General features: G+C 37.4%; 1 pseudogene; it reads left to right on the top strand.

The window, feature by feature from the left end:
* The first annotated feature begins 6,518 nt into the window (after positions 1-6,518).
* On the top strand, positions 6,519-11,317 carry LOC100759594 (annotated as a pseudogene).
* The last annotated feature ends 1,967 nt before the right edge of the window (positions 11,318-13,284 follow it).

Raw genomic sequence — 13,284 nt, forward strand, 5'->3', positions numbered from 1 at the left:
TGCTGCCAAGGGAGGGAAGCAATCAGTAGCCTAGCCAATTGTTATACCAATGAACCATAAAAATGACCAGCATGACAAAACATTTCTAAAGGGGCAATAGTGGCACTTACATCTTGGTGGTAACCAACAGCTGTTAAATTAGACTTAAGATGCCTTCCACAAGAAAGAAATGATGCCTGGACTGGGGACATAACCAACTACCTGGGACTAGTGAGGTCATGGATCTTAGAAGAGAACCTACTACCATCACTTTACTAAACTAGAACGATCCCCAACGGCATTCTAAAACATATCCTTAGACCAACAGATAAGTGTACTTCTCACCAAAGCTCTCATCAAAGAAGCTTCTCTTTGTCATTACAGAACAGCCCAAAGGATAACCCTATAACACAATTCCTGCACCTAAGACCCAGGGAACACCTTGGAAGAGAAGAACCCTCTTATTGGCTCACCCCCAACAAAGGGTGATCAGTCATGAAATAGTATACATATAAACAACAAAAATAGACATAACAGGCTGCACTTTCATGGTTGTACACACATGTATGTAAAATTAAAGAAAAAGAGGTTATCAACTTGAAAGATAGGGCATAGGAGGGGTTGGAGGGAGGGTATCTATGGGTGATGGAGGGAGGAAAGGGAGAGGGAAAGTGATGTAATTTTATTTATTTACTTTTGCAACTTTGTTTTAATTAAAACATTAAAAAAGAAACTAAATCCCTCATAATAAAAATGTAATAAGAAAAAGAAAAAATAATACATTTACAAAAACTTATATAACCATTTTGCTTTGCATATTTTCATCTGGTACTGTATAGACAAAACCAGTAACATTGTGATAGTTTGATAATAATGCATTTTGATAATTACTTTTCTAAATGCTAGGATTTTATTAGTGAACTTAGTCGTTGTACTTGGTAATTTTTGGGTGTGAATTTTGCTCCTTGCTTAAAATCTGAAAATCAGGGAATAGAGAGACGGCTCAGCAATTGAGAGTATTGGATACTCTCTGAGAGGACCTGGGTTGAAATGGCTGTACCCATATGCTCCAGTTCTGATGTGACATCCTCTTTGGCCTCTGTGGACACTGCGCACATGTGGTGCACACACACACACACACACACACACACACACACACACACACACACACACACAGAAACCTATACACATAAAACAAAAATAAATCTTTCCCCCTTTTATTGAAAATAAATTCTTTTCTCATACAATATATCCTGATTACAGCTTCTCCATCCTCGACTCCTGCCAGTTCCACCCACCTCCCCTCCCACCAGGATCCACTCCCTTCCTGTCTCTCAGAAAAGAACAGACTTCTAAGAGATATCAACAAAACAAAACAACAAAAAGTATATATGATGAAACAAAAATCAACACATTGAAGTTGGGCGAGGCAAACCAACAGAGGAAAAGAACCAAGGGAAAGTACAAGAATCAGAGACCCACTAAGGAATCCCATAAAAACACTTAAACCGGAAGCCATAATACATGTGCAGAGGACCTGGTGCAATCCTGTGCTTGCTGCTTCAGTTTCTTTGCATTCTAATGAGCTCTGCTCACTTGATTTAGAGGGCCCAAATGATGGTCTTAAAAAATGTAGTGACAAAATGACTCATAATGACATTCTGCTATACACATAGATCAGTCCCTTATTCAACCATCATCAGAGAGGCTTCCTCCTGCAACAGATGAGAATAAATACAGAGACCCACAGCCAGAAATTTTACACACACACACACACACACACACACACACACACACACACACACACACACACACACACACACACACACACACACACACAGAGAGAGAGAGAGAGAGAGAGAGAGAGAGAGAGAGTCCTTGGAACATTCAGCTCTAAATGAGGTGTCTCCATCAAATCTCTTCCCTTAGAGCTCAGGAAACACCATAGAAGAGGAGGTGGAAAGAGCATAAGAAAGAGGGATAGAGTACAGGAGAAAAATAAACCTTTCAATAAAAAATATAAAAGTCAATTCCATTTAGAGGCACTGACCTCACTCTGTGTCTACAGATTATTTGAAATTTGTTTCTTTTTCTATTCATTCTTTTTTCATGTTAAGCTATTTATGCTTTTATTATTGTAAATATTTCCAGGTTCTTAAAATTGCTATATAATTTTCTTATTTTTGTTAGAAAAATATTTGGTTACTTCCTACTTTTGGAAGCTGATTTCCTATCCACTCTCAGATTTTGTGTGGTTTGTTTCTACTCTTGAATTTCAGGTGTGAATTTTGATCCTTGCTTAAAATATGAAAATCAGATTTTCTTGTCTCCTTTTTATTTCAGAAAAACAAGGTGGTTTGAGTTCATTGAACATTTTCTAGATATTGTTCCATCATTATCATTTCTGTAGTTGTACTTATTAACTATTTTTTGTTTAGACTCCAGTTCAAAACATTTTGGTTGGCATATGTTCTCTGCTGGCTTCTGTGTAAATTGACCTTGTGTCTGTAGTCTGTCTAGATGACTGATGCTTATTTTTCAAACTAGTGCAATGTCTACCTCCTCTTTGCTATTATGCTTTTATCTTCAGCACTGCTACTTCAAAAAGCTTCTAGTACCAGACTCTCACTTGTCCTGAGGCAAAAGAATAAACAATAACATAAAAATCATAGCATTCTGTTCTCTGGGCTTCATAGCAAACACAGAGGAAGCTAATTTTGACTAGGGGCAGGGGAGAACTTGAATTGCAATCAGGACTTTGTTTCACTTCATGCTATAGAATTAGCATTTGGAGATTTCATGTATCTCAAAATCTACAATGGTTAGACATGTACTTCTCATTTCTAACTGTTGAAAAATGATGGCAATGAGGTATGTTACACATTGAAGCACTGGGCAAAACTTCATAAGAGAACTTTAAACATGGGAAAGTAACAAATTCCAATGTTTAGAACTTTAAATTTTGAGATTATAATATAATTACATCTTTTCACCCTTCCCTTTCCTCCCTCTAAACTCTCCTTTCTCACTTTCAAATTCACAGTCCCATTTTGCTTAATTTCTGTTCTTGTTGTGTGTGTTTTGTATATTCCAAAATACACAAATAAACATAATTTAGTCTGTATAATGTTGCTTGTATGTGTGTTTTCCAGGCTGAACAATTGGTAGAGAATAACCAATTGATGTGGTCTTTCCTGGGGGAGACTATATTGTTTCTCCTGCTCTTAGCATTCCTTAGTTTGTTATAGTTCTTTCTCTAGGGTTAAGGCCTTATGGTCTTCCCTCCATCCACTTGTCATGCCTTTTGGTGTTGTCCTGATTTAGCTCATGATTGAGTGGTCATATTAATGAGACTTCATAGGTGTAGCTTCTGACATTACTAGGAAACAATCTCACAGGAAACTCCATTCTTCTGACTCTTTCAATATTTACTTCCCTCTTCCACAATGATCCTTAAGCATTAGATGTGGGAATTGCCTTGTAGATGTATCTGTTCGGACTGAGCTCTACATATCTGCATTTTGATCAGTTGTGGTTTTCTGAAGAGGTCTGTTGCAAAGAGAATTTTCCTTGATGAAGGGTGAGACTATACTTGTTTGACTAGATCCTGAAGGATGTGAAGGATCTGGTTGGTCGGAGAAGTTCTAAAATTTTTACTCTTAAGACTACTGAAAATTGTATTTACTCTTCCATAATACATTGCTTTGAAATATGTGTACACAGAGGAGGGCCTAGACTCTGCCCCAAATGATGTGACAGACTTTTATGATCCCCCATGGAAGGCTACCCCCCTCCCTGAGGCATGGAATGGTGGGTTGGTGGGAGGTTGGGAGAGAGAAAAAACTAGGATTGATATGTAAAATAATATTTTTTCTAAATTAAATTAAAAACATATGTGTACATTTCGGAGTGGCTTAATGGAGCTTCTTGACATACGTATCATCCCAATATATGTCTTTTTTTCTGTGTGGTATGAGTGTGTAAAATCTCTACACTCAAAAAGTTTTAAGAACATAGTCATTAGCAATTGACCAACTTTGTGATGCTGGAGACTAAATTGAAGACTTAATGCTTGTCAGGCAAGTGCTCTGCTGTAACACAAGTTCTAATTGGTCTTAATAATAAAAACCTAGAGTCAGATATAGGGGAAAACACTGAGAGAGCAGAGAGAGGAAGGAGCAAAACCACAGCCACACTACCTATTCAACTTCCCAGACAAAAGAGAGTGAGCTCCTGTCTCCTTCCACTTTATGACTTCCTCTTTCTACCTAGCCATATCACTTCCTGTCTGTATGGACCTAGTGGCTAGCTCTACCCTCTGATCTGCAGTCAAGCTTTACTTGTTAGAGTATAAACAAGAAATCACCACACTCTGCTAATGAACTCTCAAACCAGTATGGATGCAGACTATTTTTGTTCATACTGTTCTGTAATGTGTTGCTAAGCTGTTCCTCCAGTCCTCTCCAGCAGCTGTGGAATGTCATTTCTTTTCAGGTGCTGAGAGTAAAGCTTAGATAGATTTAGAAGGTTTTTTATGTTTTAATTGTTAATAGTCATTATGTTCAGGAGGCTTAGAAAAAAACTGCATTAAAGGTTGTTACCTTCATGTCTGATTGGAGCTGAAGCCTGTGAACTTTTCTTACAAACACTCTATCAGACATACTGAGGAAATACATGCAATATGTGTCAAGAAAGTTGGAGAAGGTATGGTATTTAGAGTGGATGACACCCAATATATGCTAGTCAAATGGGTATTCATGCCATTTTTTTTTTCTTTTCAAGGGAAACTTCAGCCTTTTACATGAAAGATCTTATACTTTTAATTAATACATTTCAATAGTGTTTTAAATGATGAGGAATAAGTTTCTACTTTGTTGTTAGAATTCTAGCACACACCTTTTGAGGCTCAGGGAACACGAGGGAAGAGAGATTGGAGAGGACTGCTGAGAACATGGAAACATTGAATTGATAACTGCAGACATCGTTACCTGTACAAGATCAGCACAAGGTTGGACTTGTCACTATTCATTACGTAGGGAGAGTGACTCATAGGACCCCACCCTTCACTGAGAGATATTAGGGGCTGTTGATGGGTGTTGCAAGGAGGTATCATTGTTTTTAGTGATATAGCAATTGAAGAGTTGCCCAGTTTCCAGTAAATATATCACAGTTATGTATGGAAGTAATAATGATTAAATTTAGTATCTCTCTCTTCCACATGATATTTATTTATTAACTCTGAAAATTTACAAGAAAACCTTTCATATATCTTGCTAGTCCTTTACCTCTGTATCTGTACCTTCACCTGTACCTATCTGATCTATACCTATCATCTGTATCTTTGATTATCTATTGGAAAATAATTTTACCAGCATTCTGTTGTGAGCTCTTACCAGATGGTGAGGAATTCCATTTTCTCCTTTTGTGGTTACCCTTTGAATGATAGGTACTTGTAACTTGACACAGGTCAGATGGTTCTGGTCCTGTGATCTTTACACTTGTACTCTACTCTTCCCTTTTCTTTCTTAGTCTAAAGGTGCCTTTAATGTATAAGTAAGCAAATTAAAGACTCCAGTATAATGCAAATGTATTCCTGAACATTTCCCATCCTGGGAATGAGTGATTTTTATGTATTTTGAAACCAATGAGGACAGATATAACATTAGATGTTGTAAGGGACATACATCCATAATATAATAATCTTCACCAAAGTTTTTTCTCTGGATTATTCCTTATATATGTATGTCCTCCCATTCATCATCTTTATGAAGCTCATGATATTTGAAGATAATAACATCTTTTACATCTCAGGATTACAGAGATGATAGACATCTAAAATAATTTTTGCAAGGTACATATATACTGGATGAAAGACATTACATGTATCATTTACAGTTGCTTCTCTAGCTTCTGTCTATAAAATGACTTACTATTTAAAATAAGATGGTATTTTTTTTTCTCCCAGAGTTCTGGAATACTGTGATGTTCTTTGTCCTATAGTGAAAGTCAGTGTTTTGTTCAGAGAGCTTTGTACCCTTGAGCAAGAATCTCTCATCAGGTAATGATTTTCCAAATAAAACCAAGAAATGCTTGTATCTTGAAAACGGAATTTGTTCCATAAAAGATATGAATAAACCCTGTGAGGAGTTATGTGTCACTCTTGTTTGTTCTATAGTTCTGCTTTCCCTCCCCAGGAGGCAGGAAATTTCATCTTTTTGAAAGAATGGGTGGAAAAAATGAGAGGCAAAGTAATACAAGTGCTCTTGAAGTCGCTATTAATGCAACATTGTTCATTAGACTGAATCCTGGGAAATCAAAGTCTTTGTGGATTTGAGTATTTCTGTTTTCCTGATTCAGGCACAGCTTTCCAGCCCCTCTTAAAAATCACCTTCCATAGAGCAATTTTAGAAATGAGTACAGCATTTCTAAGTGAAGGGCATTGAGGCATGGTTACTATAGAAGGAACTTTGCCATCTTAAATATACATTTTAATGATACTTGATAAAATTGTACACTCGGGTAATTACCAGCATAACGAAATGCCAGGTATTTTAGTGATGATGAAGACTCATCACTCTAAAAAACGAAATCCCCTTGTGTGTCATCCTTGGTAATTATAATCAGGCTGCTGTAGATTTTCATGTACAGATTTTTGTATAAATGTAAGCTACACTCCAGTTAGACAAAAAACCTAGCAATGAGCTTCATAGGTGATATATAAATGGATGATTAAATATGTAAAACCCATTGAGTAATTCTCTTCAATGATTATCCAGTTTTCCATTCCTATTAAATATATATATTATGAATGTGAATTCTAAATATTCTGTTACCAAAAATTATTCGATTGTTTGCATTTCATAAAATTAGTAGCTTCAGTAATAGGTGAAAGTTGGAATTACACTGCCGTTTTAATGACTTCATTTCCCTAATGGCTGAAAATCATGGTGCACATCTTTGCATAAGCTAATTTAGCACCTAAGCATCTTTTTGAGTGAAGCATGTGTTAAATATGATCTCTATTTTAAGATCCTGCTTTTGCGGGGAGGGAGCTACGAGACCGAGAAGGGAAGAAAAGGAAGGATGCAGAGGTCATGAGGGAGCAGAAAGGTTGAGTCAGGTGTAGATTAGAAGAAAGGATATGTGATAGGTAGAGGTTTTAGTTGGGGTGTTGGTAGGGGAGGAAGGGAGGGAGAAGGGAACTGGGATTGTCATGTAATTCAATCTTGTTTGTAATTCAAAAAAAAGAAGAAAAAAATAGATTCTGCTTTTGTTACTTCTGCTCTGTTTTTTATACAGACAATGAAAATTGAAAAATATAAATAATAAAAAATAATAAGTAAAAATATATAAAATATAAATATACATATAAGGACAGAGCCATCTACAAGAGCATCCATTTATATGAAATATCCATGGTTAAAATTTCAGAGCATGCACTATTTTAAAGTTTAAAACATTGCAGAGAAGCATCAGATATGAACTGGTAAACAATTGATCAATGAAAAATGTAATGTTTTCATGGGTTAAGCAACTCATTATTGTTTAGGCCATATTTGCTCCAATTTGATCATCATATTGAATGTAATTCCAATCAAAATCCAAGCAGGAATTTGTTTTTAAAAAGGTTATTTTAAACCTTATAAGAAAACAACAAAGTTTCTAGACTTTCCAAAATACATTTGAGTTCATCACAAAATAAAATCTACTTCGTGAAATGTACTATTCCCTTTATATATTGCTAGATTTTATTTGCTAATAAAAATAAGTTTGTGCCAATATTTATTTGTTATTAGTCTGAAATACTTTTTCTTTGTGCTCAACTTCCATGTCGTAGTTACTTTTCTATTACTGTTATAAGACATCAAGACCAAAGCAACTTTTAGAACAAATGAGTTACCTTGCATTTACAGTTTCAGAGGGCGAGAGTCCATGACTTTTATGGTGGCAGTATGGCAGCAGGCAGGTAGTCAGAGCATTGTAGCAGCAGCTGAGTGCTTATGTAGTGAGAAAAAGCTATGAATCAGAGAGAATGGAATGGGAGGGAGGGAGAGAGAGGCAGAGACAGAGATTGGGAAGGGTTCTGAGTCTTTTTAAATCGAGAAGCCCACACCCAGTAACACACATCCTTCAACAAGGCTACACCTCTTAACCCTTCCCAAACAGTTCCACTAATTGGGGACCAAGCAGAAAATATATGAGCCTATGAGGGGCTTTCTTATCCAAACCACTACATTCTGGTTTTAAAATCAGAGTAATCTGGCTTTGTGCCATATGTTGGAAAATAGTTCTTTGCTATTTGGAGATAACAAAGATAAAGGCGTTGCTATGTATGATTTTAGGACAATATAAAGCTGTAATAATCAGGATAGTGCAACATGAAACTAGACTTAAATATTAGAGTTTAATAATAATAATAATAATAATAATAATAATAATAATAATAAAATAGACCTGTTATTATAATGCATGTACTGCCCAGAAACAGGTTATTATTTCTGGGAGTTTCTGCCTGGAGATACTTAAGATGAATCTTAACATGAAAAGACTTCAGAAATATATGTTTGAAATTATAGATTATGCTATGGAAAGGCAACATGTTGATACCCTAAAATGTCCATTCCCCATTAATCTCTTCGAACCTCACGTCCTCCTAGTAATGGTTTAGATTTGTTATTGTGGAACCACACTACATAGCCAACTAAATTGGGGCATATGAGCTCAGATATCCAGAAAATTCATTTAAGATAATAATCAAATTATATTCTTGTGGGCTGTTCTCCCTCAGAACTTCAATTTAAGGCTCCTCTTGTAGGCATCTATATGTCTGCTTAAAACATTGTATTAGAATGTTTTACTGGCTCCTTGTATCATTTTAGGCCAAGGTCTCCAGTGTATTTGGTTCTAAGATTCCAGCTTTAAATCCTGTGCAGACCCTGAGTGCTCCCAGGAGAGACACAGGGCCTCTGAGATGGGATGTTTGCTCAGCACAACACAACACAGGACACAGCTCTTTTTGCTTTTTCCTGATAACACTACTCATCAAGTTTGCACATGTTCTTTACCTCACATCTCAGGAAGAGATAGAGCTGCCTCAGAAAACCAATGAACAAACAAACACAAACAAACAATTCGAGAATGCAAGTGGATGAGGGCATGGGCATTGATAAGCCATTTACTTCTGGAGGAGGAATGTTCTGTTACCTTCCTCATGGCTGTTGAAGGATTTCCTTGGCAGTTTGCAAGTGCAAAACAATTATGCTTTCACTTAAACAAAATTGTTTGGTTTAATTATGCCACATCCTGTGTGACTTTTATGGATTTGTTTTTTGTTGTTGTTGTTTTTTGGTTTTTTTTTTTTTCTTTTTGCTTTGGTTGGTTGCTTTGTATAATTTCAGCGGTTTTCCCATATGTCTTTATTTAATGTAAATGGCTACAAAAGTCTCTGAGTGGTAATGTTTAGATTTGTTTCCCAGTTCCTAAAACTGTATATATCAGTCTTCCCCACATCTTGTTTTCTTAGGAATCACTGACAACATTTACTTTTCACTTATTCATATTATAAATAAACATTTTAAGAACACTTATTTCCCGAGTCCCTTCTATGACAGTGTCAGCATTGGCATTACCTTGGAGATTTTACAGAATCACTATTACCATCATTTTCATTGACACTGTCAAATAACAAGGTGGATGAAGTAGTAAGAAAAAATATCAGTTACAATTACACAAATATTGACATAGCAAAAAATATCTGTTCCTAAATTCTATAAAATAATCAAATTTTCAGAATTCCTGAATAAATATAGGATTGCCAGAATGTGTCTAATAAAGGCCCCATTAATTGTGGGTTAACTTCTTTATTTCTACTTTTAAAGAGTCATATAATTATGGGCTGAAGGACGGCTCAGTGGGATAACATTTGCTAGGCAAATCAGTTGGTCTGAGTTTGATTCCCAGAACCCATGCAAGAAAAGTTGGATATGGTTGTATGTATCTGTATACTATGAAATGTTTATGTTATTATAGAGTTATGTAGAGTTTCTCAAATTGCATAATGTATGTTATTAACCAGTTAAAAAACACAAACTGGGATGCTATAATATTAAATTCATAGCCTTGAGTGTAGACATAACAGTCCCTAAACGACCAATAGGAAGGTAGGTAGATACATAGGCAGAGATAATCTCCTTCTAAAGTGGCCCACATTCCTTAAGGAGAAGAAATAGGTGAATTATCAGTGCACAAACCCGAACTTGCAGAAGTGGAGAACCAGGTGATTAGGTATGTGGCAGCAGTTGCCTGGGAGGCCGGAAAGCCTCTCTCCATAGTGGAGATAGAAGTAGCACCCTGCAAGGCTCATGAAGTTCGAATTTAAGACCACTGCCACTGCCATTTGCCACACTGATGACTCTACCCTGAAGGGAGCTGATCCCGAGGGGTGTTCCCCAGTGATCTTGGGACATGAAGGTGCTAGAATTGTGGAAAGTGTTGGTAAAGAGGTTACTAAAGTAAAGGCAGGTGACACTGTCATCCAGTTTTACATTTTGTCTGAATCCTAAAACGACCTTTGCCAGAAGATAAGCGTCACTCAGGGAGGACGCAAGCATCACTCAGGGAGGGGTAAGGATGCATGCCAGGTGGTACTAGCAGGTTTACCCACAAAGGAAGCCTCTTTGATTTTGGGGGAACCGGAACATTTCCGAGTACACTGTTGTGGCTGACATCACCATTGCTGAAATCGATCCTGTGGCCCTTTGGATAAAGCCTGCCTTCTCAGGTTTTACGGTATTTCAACCGGTTACAGTGCTGCTGTGAACATTGCCAAGGTGGAGCCTGGTTCCAACTGTTCCATCTTTGTCCTGGAAGGAATGGAATTAGCAGTGATCGTGGGATGTAAAGTGGCTGGTGCGTTCCGAATCCTTGGCATCGACATCAATAAAGGCAAATTCGCAAAGGCCAAAGAATTTGGATCATTTGAATGTTTTATCGCCCCAAATTTTAGTAAACCCACCCAGGAAGTACTCATTGAGATGCCAGATGAGGGACTGAACTATTCCTTCGAGTGTATTAGCAATGTGAAGGGCATGCGAGCAGCCCTCGAGGCGGCCCACAAAGGCTGGGCAGTCAGCGTGGTGGTTGGGGTAGCTGTTTCAGGGGAAGAACTCATCACTTGTCCATTCCACCCCATGACAGGACACACATGGAAAGGAGGGTGGAAGATAGCACCCCAAAGCTAGCATCTGAATAAATGTCCAAAAAGAGAAAAGTTGATGAATTTGTGACTGGCAACCAGTCCTTGGACCAAATTAACAAAGCCTTTCACCTAATTAACTGAGGGGGTGGTTGGGTGGGTGGAATTCGAACTGTTCTAAAGATGTTACATTGAGAAAGGAACATAGTCCAATCTGTGCTTTTTCTTGTGATCTGATAGGAATAGACAGAAAGATTTGCAAACTAGCAGCCTCTTAGACTTCAGAAACTACTAGAAGGAATGTGTGTAATCGTGGCTGTAAACAAGGAGAAGGCAAATAGTCACAAGTTGATTTTCTGAATAAAAATTGCTGCTCATGAAGGAATGTTTTGACTTGATAAAAATACTTTTTGCAAAGAAGGGAGAAGAAATAATGTGATGGGTGTGTGTGTGTGTGTGTGTGTGTGTGTGTGTGTGTGTGTGTGTGTGTGTGTGTATACATATTTGTGGAGGCCAGAGCTCACTCAATATCAGATGCCTTCTCTAGTACTTTCTACTTCCTACTGTTTTGGAGACAGGGTCTCTCATGGATTACAAAGCTCACCAGTTTAGCCAGCAGGACCCAGAGCCCCTCTTGTCTGCGCCCTAGTGCTGGGATTTCTGGCATGAACAGCCATCCCCAGCTGTTATGTGGGTGCCAGGAATTTAAACCCAGATCCCCATGCTTGCTCTGTAAGACTTTGCCCACTGAGCCATCTCCTCGCTCCCCATTCTAAATACTTATTATCCATGATAGAGCAAAGCCTGATTGTTTCAGAGAGAGAGACACTACATAAACCTAAGGATGTGTAATCTAGAATCTTATATAAGGACTTTTAATAGCACCCCAATTAAATCCTGATGAAATGTGGCTTAAAACCAAAACCTTCTTAGAAAGCCAAACTTTCTTTCTTTTTTCTTTTTTTTTTTCTGAGACAGGGTTTCTCTGTGTAGCTTTGGAGCCTGTCCTGGAACTCACTCTGGAGGCCAGGCTGGCCTCGAACTCACAGAGATCCACCTGCCTCTGCCTCCCGAGTGCTGGGATTAAAGGCGTGTGCCACCAATGCCTGGTGAAATCCAAACTTTCTTTAGTAATTTAATAACATATAACTTATAGCCTTGTGCCATTACACCAAAGACAAAACTATGTAACGTTAAGTGCCTTTGTGTTCTGTGGTTCCTGTGATCAGGTTTTTTTTTTTTTTCACTGTATTTAATCATGTGCTTTGGCTTTAATGGAGACCCCTGGTTAAGCTAAGTCTTCAGCCTTCTATATAGGCTTGTCATACCAGCAGCCTATGAGGTGGCAGTCTGGTGTGCAAAATCTGTTGCATACAGAATGATGACTAATGATAACTATTCATACTCTCATTTTTGTTACATTTGTGTTTCCGAAGAGAATGAAGGGAAACACAATCAGAGACACTGACACTGGCATTTTAAAAAGTAAACAATCTTGTCCTGAATTATAATGAGTTCAAATAGAATGAATGTAAGAAGCAAAAACTGGCTTCTGAGGAATGCTATACAAGCGTCTAGTAGATCCTCAGGGTCTCCATAGTAACTGGAATGGTTTCAAAAGTTGATTCATTCCTCCAAGATCCAAGCAGTTGTTTGGGTTTTCTAACTTCCTGTGTTAGATAATAATATATGCCTGACAGTTCACCTGAGACATGTTCTGTTCTACATAAGATAATGATGCCCAGTATACTATTCGAGCAATATTATTATGAATGGATGCTGTACTGCTGCATCCTGACATTGCATTTTCAGCATGGCTTTATTCTTTTCTTGGTGTTTTCCCATCAGGAATGCCTACACCTTTTTAATAGTAATGTGATCACTGCTTTGTTCAAGCATACTGCTTGAAATTCTAATCTTTATGAAGTTTTCATGATAAAATATATCACAATATGTTATGAGGAGATTAACGTTATTCTCAGAAATTTTTGAAAATACAAATTCTCCTAGAGTAGCTATAATTTAAATGGCAACATCTGCTGTCATGTCTAATGCATTTCTTATAAAATAAAATTACTGAGTTAAAAATAAGATTTTCATGAGATGAGGCC

The sequence above is a fragment of the Cricetulus griseus genome, chromosome 2 (genome assembly GCF_003668045.3).
Source record: "Cricetulus griseus strain 17A/GY chromosome 2, alternate assembly CriGri-PICRH-1.0, whole genome shotgun sequence".
In the NCBI taxonomy this organism is placed as follows: Eukaryota; Metazoa; Chordata; class Mammalia; order Rodentia; family Cricetidae; genus Cricetulus; species Cricetulus griseus.